Raw genomic sequence first — 10393 nt, 5'->3', positions numbered from 1 at the left:
CCTGCAATTTAAAAGACCCCCTCATACTGTTTGGTCAGAAGAGACCGGACAGAACAGAGGCGCGAATCCAGATGAGTCCGAGGCTGCTGCAGGGATCAGACGGAGATCAGAATGAGAACAATGGAACCGTGAAAGCTGGCCAGACTCTGGGGGAAAAAACTCTGTGTATATTTTCCAGAAATGCTAATAGGCTTTGCTGAAAATTTTCATAGATTGCATCCAGAGTTTATAATTTGGTAGCAATATTTCATATGATTTTTATTCAACTTTAATTCATATTTCTTCTAATGCTGAAGCATAGTTTTTAACTTTAGAGAAGAAAAATTTCTTTACAAATAATTCAGTTACAGAGAGAAATGCTAAAACTACTGGCACTTCTTGGTGTATTGATAGTTCACGGTAACAGAATAATCATGCAAACACAATTTTAGTCATACCTAGGGTTACACAAAGAAGTAAAACTTCTCCCCCCGAGCTACACACAGAAAATATGATTTCCCCCTCTTGACTCCAGAATGTATTGGATTCCTGAAAACAATAAACATATAAGATCAAGGTATTTTATTATATATTTTATTATATATATATAATATATTTTATGTATTATATATATAAATATATTTATTATATATATAATATATTATATATATATAAAATATATATTATATATTTTATTATTATATATTGGAGAGATTTCCTTGTATGAAAAACAAACCAAAACACACACACGCTCACACACACACAGACACACACACACACACACACACACACACACACACACACACACACGTGCGCGCGCGCGTACACACTCTCAAAGGAATTTTCCCATACTGTATACAACATAGATTCAGAAATAAGGAAAAACCACAATGAAATTCAGAAATAAGGAAAAACCACAAAATAGATTCCGAAATAAGAAAAAAGCCATGTAGGGTAACATCATTCACTGAAAACCTAGCAAAGAAGTGCTGTAAGGTCAGCTTTCCAAGAAATACATGATTGGGACCGAAAGTTGGCTCATCACCAAAAGGTAAAAGAAGAAATAGGCAGAGTGTGTAAGTGGGGCTGAGGCTGGCCCAGTGTGAATGAGTGAATAATAATGAAACAGGTATGCATTCATTATTTTGAGATAAACATTTGTGTAAACAAACTTTGATTTTTCAGATCACTCCTCCCCAGGACTTTCTGAATAACCCAGTGATTCTTAGTCTCATTTGGTTACAGACGTTGAAAATATAGTACGTGGTAAAGAACATATACATTCATACAAACCTTTACACGCAATTTACAAAGTTCATAGATATTCTGAAATTAGGCAGTCCGTGCAGCTTAGATTGCAAACTACCCAGTGTTTTTAAAGTGCTTTGATTTTGTCAACAAGCAATGATTGTTTTTTATTGTGCATCTTTTTTCTTGATACATCGCAATCCACTTTGGCAGAGAGAGAGAGAGAGAGAGAGAGAGAGAGAGAGAGAGAGAGAGAGAGAGAGAGAGGAGCCTTATGAAAACTAGAACATCACAGATTCAATTGTAAAATTGTAAGTCACAAAACAGATAGACACTATGTCTTGGAATATGTGTATCTTTAGTCCGTCATTATTTCTATGCATAGTAAGAAGAGGAAGACATGCTTTGGTTATTCTCAACACTTGACTGGACTCCACCTAGAGTGGGTGAGCGTGCAGGGGAAGGGAATGTCATTTCATCCGTGCATAAATGCAGTTGCTCCATGAAAGATGCTGTCCTTAGAGTGGAGATGAGCAAGAACATTTGAGGCAAGCTGAAGAGCCATCCATCAACTAACAATTTTAAGGAATAACCTGAGAAATGAAATTCAGGTCTTTTGCACCATAGAATTCTGCAAGTAATCACCAGAGGCATCAGGCTACAGATGGTAAGGGCAGCAAGTCATGGTTGTTTTTCCCTAGTAAATTACATATTACCCATGAGCTACTTATTTATTTACCTGTTCCAGCTGATTAAAATGCCCACTCTGTAGAGCTCTCTGGCACAGGTACAGGGTAATAATGACTCAGTATGCTGTGTGCACTGGAAACCTTGCAAGCAAGCAGATTGGAGGGAAGCCGGCATGGCCCAGCTGGCGGCGGTCGGTGAAGTGTGGCTGACCTCCAAGGTGCAAGTATCACCCTAGCAAAGTACTCTGCCAGCCAAGGAAGATGAGCAGCAATTTCCATTTTGGAATAGCAATCTCAGGGACAGTCATTTTCCTTCTCTGGTTTCTAGGCTGAAAACTTTAAGAGATGCCTTGAATTTTGTGTATCCTTGGGACCCAGTTGAAAATTGGTACCTGGAGGTGAAACTGGTTGGAGCCACTTAAAGCAGCAGACTTCACTGATCCGAGTCCCAAGAGGCAAGGAGAAGAGGTAGCAACCTCTTGGCGTCCACATGGTTCGCCCTGCCCTATGTGTGTAATGGGCTAAAGGCACTGGCCTGGCAGGCAGTCAGGGCTATCTTCTCAAGACTTGGTGTTCTGTGCTTGCTGTTGGTGCTGGAGTGTTGTCTTCTTCCTCTCAGAAAGGGAGATGGTGATAACATTCTACTCCTGGGTTATTCCAAGGGTGAATCAGCTCATCTCTAAAGTTTTCACAGGTTGCTTGTTGTGTGACTTGTCTGGCCAGCCAGACCTTGGTCTTACCCCACACTTGGGATGGCAGGTGACCTTTCAGTGGAAAGGTGGGGTAGCCTTGGCTCCTTGAGCTTCCTCCTCTGCTCTCTGGAAAGGTCATGGCATTTCATTCATTCCTGCTGTTGTGACTCAGTTTACAGGAGAGAGAAGAGAACTCTCTGACTTCACCACAGTGGTTGTAGGGCCTTGGTGTTTGTATGCTGGAGGCTTCATAAATATAAACCTGTTGTGTCTGTTTTATATCAGTGTGGTTACACCACACATTCTATTCCATAATCTGATTTTTTAATTCAACAAATTATAGTGGATATCTTTGTTGATATTTAAAGAAAGCTCCTTGGGAGAAAAAGATAATAATATTCTTGTACATGGAAATCTTTATTTATTGACTCAAGCTCTTCTTATTGGGTTTTTATTTTCAGTATTCCTTATTATGCAACATCTAGTGATTATATAACATATTTGTTTTCTTACACTTTTATTTTCTTAAGATAAGTGAAAAGAAATAGAATTACAGAATCAAATGATACACATATTTTGGGATGTGGTACAAATAGTCCTTGAGAAATACTATTTGACAGTCCCTTTCAAAATTCATGAGATACCTTATAACCTATTATTTTGCCTAAACTGAACTAGGAGTTCTGGTTTTTCAATTTTAAATTTCATGCTATATTTTTGTAAGATGTCTTACATTCTTATTAGAATATAATGGCGAATGCATCAGATCCAAATATTTGGCAAAATAATGTACCTGGTTAGTCTTCAAGTACAGTATTATTTATACAACACCAGAGAAAAATATTTCATAAATTCCAGACCCATGACAAAAATTTCAAGTCTATAAACTTTTCTGATGTAGTGGCTGAATTTCTCAGTAAATATTCGTCCGATACACTTAAGTAGGCAAAAAAAGAAATCTCCTACCAGACAACTTATAACATTGGTTTTCATAAAGGCATTGTGACTCCTTTTAACATCCTAGGAGAAATCCTCTGTGGATTAACTTCCAAGGACTTCACTGAAGGCTGGCGGAAAACTTGAGGGCCCGGGTACTCCTTCCAGACATGCTGTGTAGGACACATTTATTTTGTCCACTGCCATATTTATCTGGAGACCTCATTATCTGGGAATGTGCCATGGGGCTGTGGCTTCCCATCCTAAGGGAAATGTTTTAACTACCATAATATTAGTTTCTCAGTTGCGGAAGTGGAATGTGAATCACAAATTTATCCTCTAGTCTTCAATTTGTAAAGAAGATAGTGCATAGATAAAATGAAAAGCATGTAAGTTGGAGGGGAAGTCTCTTGTCCTTATCACTAGCGTGCTAAGAGAGGCTCAAGGGTAGCACAGTCTTTAGAGGGACTGACATCTCTAAACTGCAGGGAAGTCTGTTCATTAAAAGAGCATTTTAGTAATGCTGGCTGCCAAGTGGATGTGCAGTGCATATGAAAATAGCCCGAAAGTGCCTGCGGAATATATGGTTTGATGACATGCAAGTGGCAACACGCATTTAAAAGGCCACTCCAGTCCTTATAGAATACACGGCATCCGTGACAGGTGACCGACCTCCGGGAACATGCCGGGTAGGAGTGTGTAAACTCTCTTCTTTCCTCTCTTCTCTCTTCTCCCTCCTTGTAAATTTTTGTTCATCAGTAATGACAATGAAACCATTGTTTTATTCCTTGTACATTTTGGAAGAGCTATAAGAAGAAACTTCTGGATGAAATCTAGAGAATTTTTAGTGTACTGGTTAATAAACTTTTAGAAAGTGAGAAAAAGAACTTGTTACATAGTGCTGTGGCTCACAGGATTTTATTCAAGTCTCTGAATGGCGCTTACCGCATCACACCTTCCAGTGGCCTTACCACCTTCTTCCTCTCCTTACTTCCAAGAGCACCCTACATGGAGTAAAGCAGCAGTAAATTAGGTTGAGGAATATTTTTATTATTGTTTAAGTGCTCCCCAAAGGCTCATGCACTGAGGCTGTGATGCAGTGTAGAGCTGGGGGACCTCTGTGGGTACTGGACCCTGAGAGTGCTGGCCTCTCCCATGGAACAACACACTGGTGAGTTCATTAGCCCCAAAGGGTCTGATAGGAGGTGGGTCCCAAGGGTGCACCTTCGAGAGCTATGTTTTTATATCTTCTTAGGTTCTTGGCTTCCTGGCTGCCCTGAGCAGCTGTCCACTGCCATCGTTTTTTCATTTGTTTTGTGCCTTGGATCTCTGGACAATGGGCTGAACCCTTTAGAATGCTAAACCAGAATCAGCCTGTTCTCCAGCAAGCGTGTGTGTCAGATGTTTTGTACCAGCAGCAAAGAGTGACTACCATGGTGCTGAATGGATAGAGCCTTAGAGATGTGAAGCCCTGTAGCTCCTAGTGGATTATTTTGGATGTAAAGAAGGAGGGCTCCTGAATCGAGCCCATCTAGAGGAAAACAACTTTGGAGGCCACAAGGAGGATGTATAGGAGGACAGAAAATCACAGAGTGGGAAAATGAACTCAAAGAAACTGGTGTAAAATATTAAACTTAATTCTTCTTAGAAATGAACTTTGCTCAGAGTAGGAATCATTACAGTGGTAATAGGATCCTAGAAGACTAGTTTCTTATTAAGTAAGATTATGGCAGGGGTTAAACTTTCATCATTCTCTTATCCTCAGTGACATTCCAGCATGTGCAGGTCTGTCTTGCGTGTAAGTCAGGGTTCTCTACAAAGTACCGATAAGATGCAGATATATGATGTAGACACCAGTAGATATATGACAGAGGATTTATTATGGAAACTGGCTCTCACAATCCTGGAGGCTGAGAAGCCTCATGACAAGGCAGCTCATAAAGTGGAGACTCTTGGAGGTTAGTAGTGCAAATCAGTCTAAGTAGGAAAGTCTCAGAACTTGGGAAGCTGATGGTGTAACTCTCAGTCTGAGGCCAAAGTTCTCACTTTTAAAAACCAATGGAAAAAGGGATTTTTACTTAATAGATAAAATGGTAGCCGGTTAACAAGTTGAAAAAATTTTAAAAAGGGGGAAATACATCATATACCACATCTCAAAATAACGTTACAGGAATCACTCATCAAAAAAAAAATATTAATGACAAAGAATATTTACAAGTTAATGAAATAAAAGCAAATTAAGGGGTAGATTTGACTATGAAATTTCCAATTTTCCTGTGTGAAAAAAACATAAAAACATTTACAGTTAAATAAGCTACAAACAGTATCACAGCTATCCATAATATAAAATGATCTTATCTAAATTAATAACAATAGAATCCACATAAAAGTACATGAAAGCCACACACTGATGAAAAGAAAAGGAAGATTCGAAGCCAATACCATTTTCCCTCTCCTGCCCTCCAGTATCATGGCATATCCATTCTGTGTTCTTGGGGAAGCTGACCCATCACCGGATTCAAGGTGAATGACAGATGCTTTGGGCACACCAAAGGTCAGTCTGGGTCTTCATGCTTGCTGTGGCTTCCAGGCTATAACTGATCCAGTCTGGAGAAAATGACTTATGATTTATGACAGGGATGAAATTCTCTTGATCTGTCTTGCTGGGTATGAGCAAGCAAGCACCCATTTCTGGTAGAAATAGAGCCAGTCTCAAGAGAAATAGGTGCTATGCAGCCAGAAAGAGGAAGGGGCCAAGTTCCTAATGATAGTAGAGAGATGACCACACTAGTCTCCATTCTGCCAGTGAACTTTCATTTACCTGAGGCAACCAGTTTTTTTTAGACAAATAGGGTATTAATACTAAAATGATACATTGTATGTATAAACCACAATTTATAATAAATAGATTGATAATCTAGGGATATGATAAAAAATACTCATAAGAAACCCAGGCTTATGGTTTACGTTTCAGAATCAAATGGCCGAAGAGCATACTGTTCTGATGGTCATTGTCAACACAAGAAAACAGTCCCAGTTCCAGAAGCAGACAGAAAAGGAGAGAGAGAGGGAGAGAGAGGGACAGAGACAGAGACAGAGAGACAGAGAGGCAGGAGACAGAGAGACAGAGAGACAGAGATACAGAGACAGAGGGAGAAGAGGAAGATGGAGAGGGAGGGGGAGGAGGAGAGACAGGGTGAGAAAATACAAATATTAACCTTCCATCTGTCTTTCTGTTCTCTTCAGCCCCCCACCAGCTGGATTTTTCCCCCTACAGGAGGGCAGACCTTCCCAACTCATATGTCAATCTCTTCTAGAAACATCTTATTGACAAACCATCCTACTCTGTTAAGGGTTCCTCATCGTGTGGAAAATAATGAGCCAAGTACCCCAAGGTTATTTGTGTGGTTGTCTTAGTCTGATAGCGATGCCATAAGAAAATAAATAGACTGAGTGGCTTATAAATAACAAAAATTTATTTCTTACAGTCCTGCAGGCTGCCACTTTCAAGATCAAGTCACTGGGGATGCAGTGCCCAGTTGGCACGCTGCCTCTTCCTCCCTGACTTTCCACGACAGGGGTGGGCGAACGCTCTGAGAGACTCTCTGTGGAGCTCAGCCCTGTGAACTTGTCGCTCCCTCTCAAAGGCGCCACTTCCAAATGCCACTGCACTGAGGATTTGGTTTCAACATAAGAATCTTGGGAGGACCCCAGCATTTATTCTATAATGCTAGTCAACCAGTGGACACAGATGCACCACGCTTAGCTAAAGCACACCCGCAGACGCTGGCAGTGAACTCTAAGTGGTTTGTACACGAGCTGCCTTCTGACCTCCATCGCCCAGCTGTGATCCCCTTAGGAGGTGAGAACTGATTCAAGTCTGCTTGACAGAGCGAAGTGGGCGGCAAGGCTTCTTGAAAAGCTGTGGAAATCACTAAGACACTGATTCTTTAATATCTGTTTAGGAGATTAAATTGGGATTTCAGGCAGTACTTCAAGCATTTGTAAGTGATTTCTGTTTGGATGGTTTTCAACTTTGCTGTCTCCCTTATGACAGTTCAGTTGCAAATATCATCTTTAGAAAAAAAAGATAAAAAGAAAAAAAAAGTAATCAACAGTGTTCAGGGACAGAATCCTTATTATGAGCTAAAAATGTGTTTCAGAGTCGTTCTTCACTTGTAGCTACAGACGCACAGCTGCGCCCTCTGCTCTCCGCCTCACTGTACTTCAGAGGTGGCGGCCTGGGGCAGTGTGCCATGCCTTCTCCTCTGCAGCCCTAGCACCAGTGTTTGTGGTGCAGATGGGCAGAGTGAGTCTAAGGGCCAAGATGTCTTTCAGGAGAAGGGCAGATGCGAGGCTCTGCACAAAGCTTTCAGATCCTAGTTTGAGGCAGAGTTTCACATCATGCGTTTTCCCCTGAGGGTGCTGACCCTGCAGTAGCCACAAGCCAGCGAGTGTCCTGACCTTATAGCAGGGTTGCTCCTCTCAGCGTTGCCCTCCGCTTTCCCTTCCTTTGGTCTCGTGAAGGGCTGTTGTTGCTCCCTAATCCATGGCAAAGTTTACCTCCCCTCCCTTTTGCCCAGTTCTGTAAATCCTGGCATGAAGTTGTTCTGAGGGGTCAAGGTGCTGAGTGATGAACTTTTCCTTAGGGTTTCAGCCTCCAGGCCACCAATGACCTTTGCAGCACTCAACACAGAGCACGGGGGTCACTCTCTGTTTCATCACACAGCAGTGGAAGACACGAGACAGTCTGTGTTCAAAACTATGGCAGACAATGACCACAACACTCTCTGAAAGTCATGGAATTAAGTCAGAGTCTGCACCGTGCCCTCACTCATACAGGGGTGATCAGGGAAGCAGCTTCCCAGCAGCTGTTCCCTTGTTCCTTTTGGAAGATGGTGGCTTAATTGAATTAATTTACTGAATTTGCATATGCGCCCATAATGTCATTTGTTGTTTTCCCCTATTTTTTACCAAATACTGGTCTTCCCAAGAGTGTTTTGCATGCTGGTATTTCCTGCCTTTTTGGTGCTGTTTCTTCAAGACTAAAGTCTGCAGTGCAAGCATCTCAGTCAGCTGGTTATGCTTTGTCTGGGTGCGGATTCTTCGGCAGTCCATGCTTTCTTCTTTTTTGTGTGCTGGGTTGGTGGGAGTGGAACCTAAGGCCTTGCTCATGCTAAGCATGTGATCCTGCACTTCCCCACTGCCTGCATCTTATTTCCGAATCCACAGTTGATTCCTGCTGGAAAAGTTGTTCGTCAGTGTTCTGGGAATTTATAGTTTGGTCCTGCAGAATGTGGTTTGTATGCTTCTGTGCACTGGGTGCATTCATATTGTTCCAGAGAATTGGAGCTGACTTCTGGGTCAACAGTGCTCATAGAAGGAGCCCAGCTTTCACTTAAATCCTGCAGTAGTTAAATATAAAAGTAAATAAATTTCACACACTCTGCCTTGCAAAGAGATTTTTTCCTTCCCAATTAACCACAGAGGGATCCTCAGCAAGGTTGCCTTTAAAGCCAGAAAAAAACAAACAAACAAAAAAAAAAAATTTTACCAATTTATTTTTGTTTTTATGAGGTTCAACATCCATTTAAGTATTTCTCATGTTTAAAAAAATTGCTTTAATACTGCTTGTAAAATCCCCTTCTCCTTCTGAAACTTTCTCAGAAGGAAGTGGAGCTCGCGGTTCAGTCTTCTCTGCTTCTCATCTCTGGCGCACGTGTGGCTGCATCAGCCTTCAGGGCTGAGCGCTGGGTTTTGTGGATCAGCCCTCAGAGGCCCCAACACCAATGTGCCCATGAAGGTTGTTCAAACTGACGCGGCTCTGTGCTCTGAGACTGCGCTCAGCTCCCTCTGTGTCACGCAGCCCAGCATGATTATCCTCACCCCAACTTCTACTCCTTAAGGCCCAGAGGGAGCAAGAATTAGTGATGCAAATACGTTAATTTCCTGACCTTGTTCACAGCTTCTCTTCCTCTTTTCTTTCTAAACAGCTGGTATAAAAACTTCACCAAGCAGCTGTTCTTTATTCATAGAAGGGCTTTCAGTATCCTGTCTCCAACTTGCCCCATGAAATATTCTGGGTTTAGAATATGCTTCACATCATTATCTAGAGTCTTCTCAGTGAGTCACAATTATTTGATGTTTTCTGACCCACACATGTACTTAGAATACACAGAATGTGTGATCTAATGTGGTGGTGCGAGGCCCAGGACCAGAGCTGGGATGACATGTTTAATTCACTTGTGAGTGTGGGAGTGGATGATCTAGTTCTGAGGAATTTATGGTGATGGCTCATTTTTTGGGGTGTTTGCTGTATGGATAAGAAGCCATAATGGTCACAACTGCTGCTGATAGCTGAAACTTTTCATGACTACTTAGAGTGAAAAACATTTGAAGAAAATTAAAGTTAATCTGGAAGTTCTGCTGACATTGTGCATTCTGTAAATGTATTTGATATTTTTTGATTAGCAATATTGAAAACCTTATGTTTTGATTCTTATGACTGCAAATTTATCAATTATTTCTAAATAGCAACTTTAAAATAGTTTACTTAAGCTAAAATGTATTTAATTTTAAAATCATCTGAAATTATTAATATTATTATTGTGTGTGTATGTGTGTGTGTGTGTGTGCGTGCGTGCGTGCGTGCGTGCGTGCGTGCGTGCGTGTGTGTGTGTGTGTGTGTGTGTGTGTGTATGAGGTACTGGGCATCAAGACCAAGGATGTTCTCCTACTAAGCTACACTCCCACACTTATTTGCTTATTTACTTATTTATTTTGGAGACAGGGTCTCACTAAGTTGTCTCTGTAGTTCTGAACTCCTGCTTCAGCCTCCCAAGTAGCTGG

This window comes from Cavia porcellus, unplaced genomic scaffold (assembly GCF_034190915.1).
Source record: "Cavia porcellus strain 051 isolate PalLab524CR breed Dunkin Hartley unplaced genomic scaffold, mCavPor4.1 scaffold_14, whole genome shotgun sequence".
Classification (NCBI taxonomy): Eukaryota; Metazoa; Chordata; class Mammalia; order Rodentia; family Caviidae; genus Cavia; species Cavia porcellus.
The sequence above is the reverse complement of the archived record's forward strand: the minus strand, read 5'-3'. Positions refer to the sequence as shown.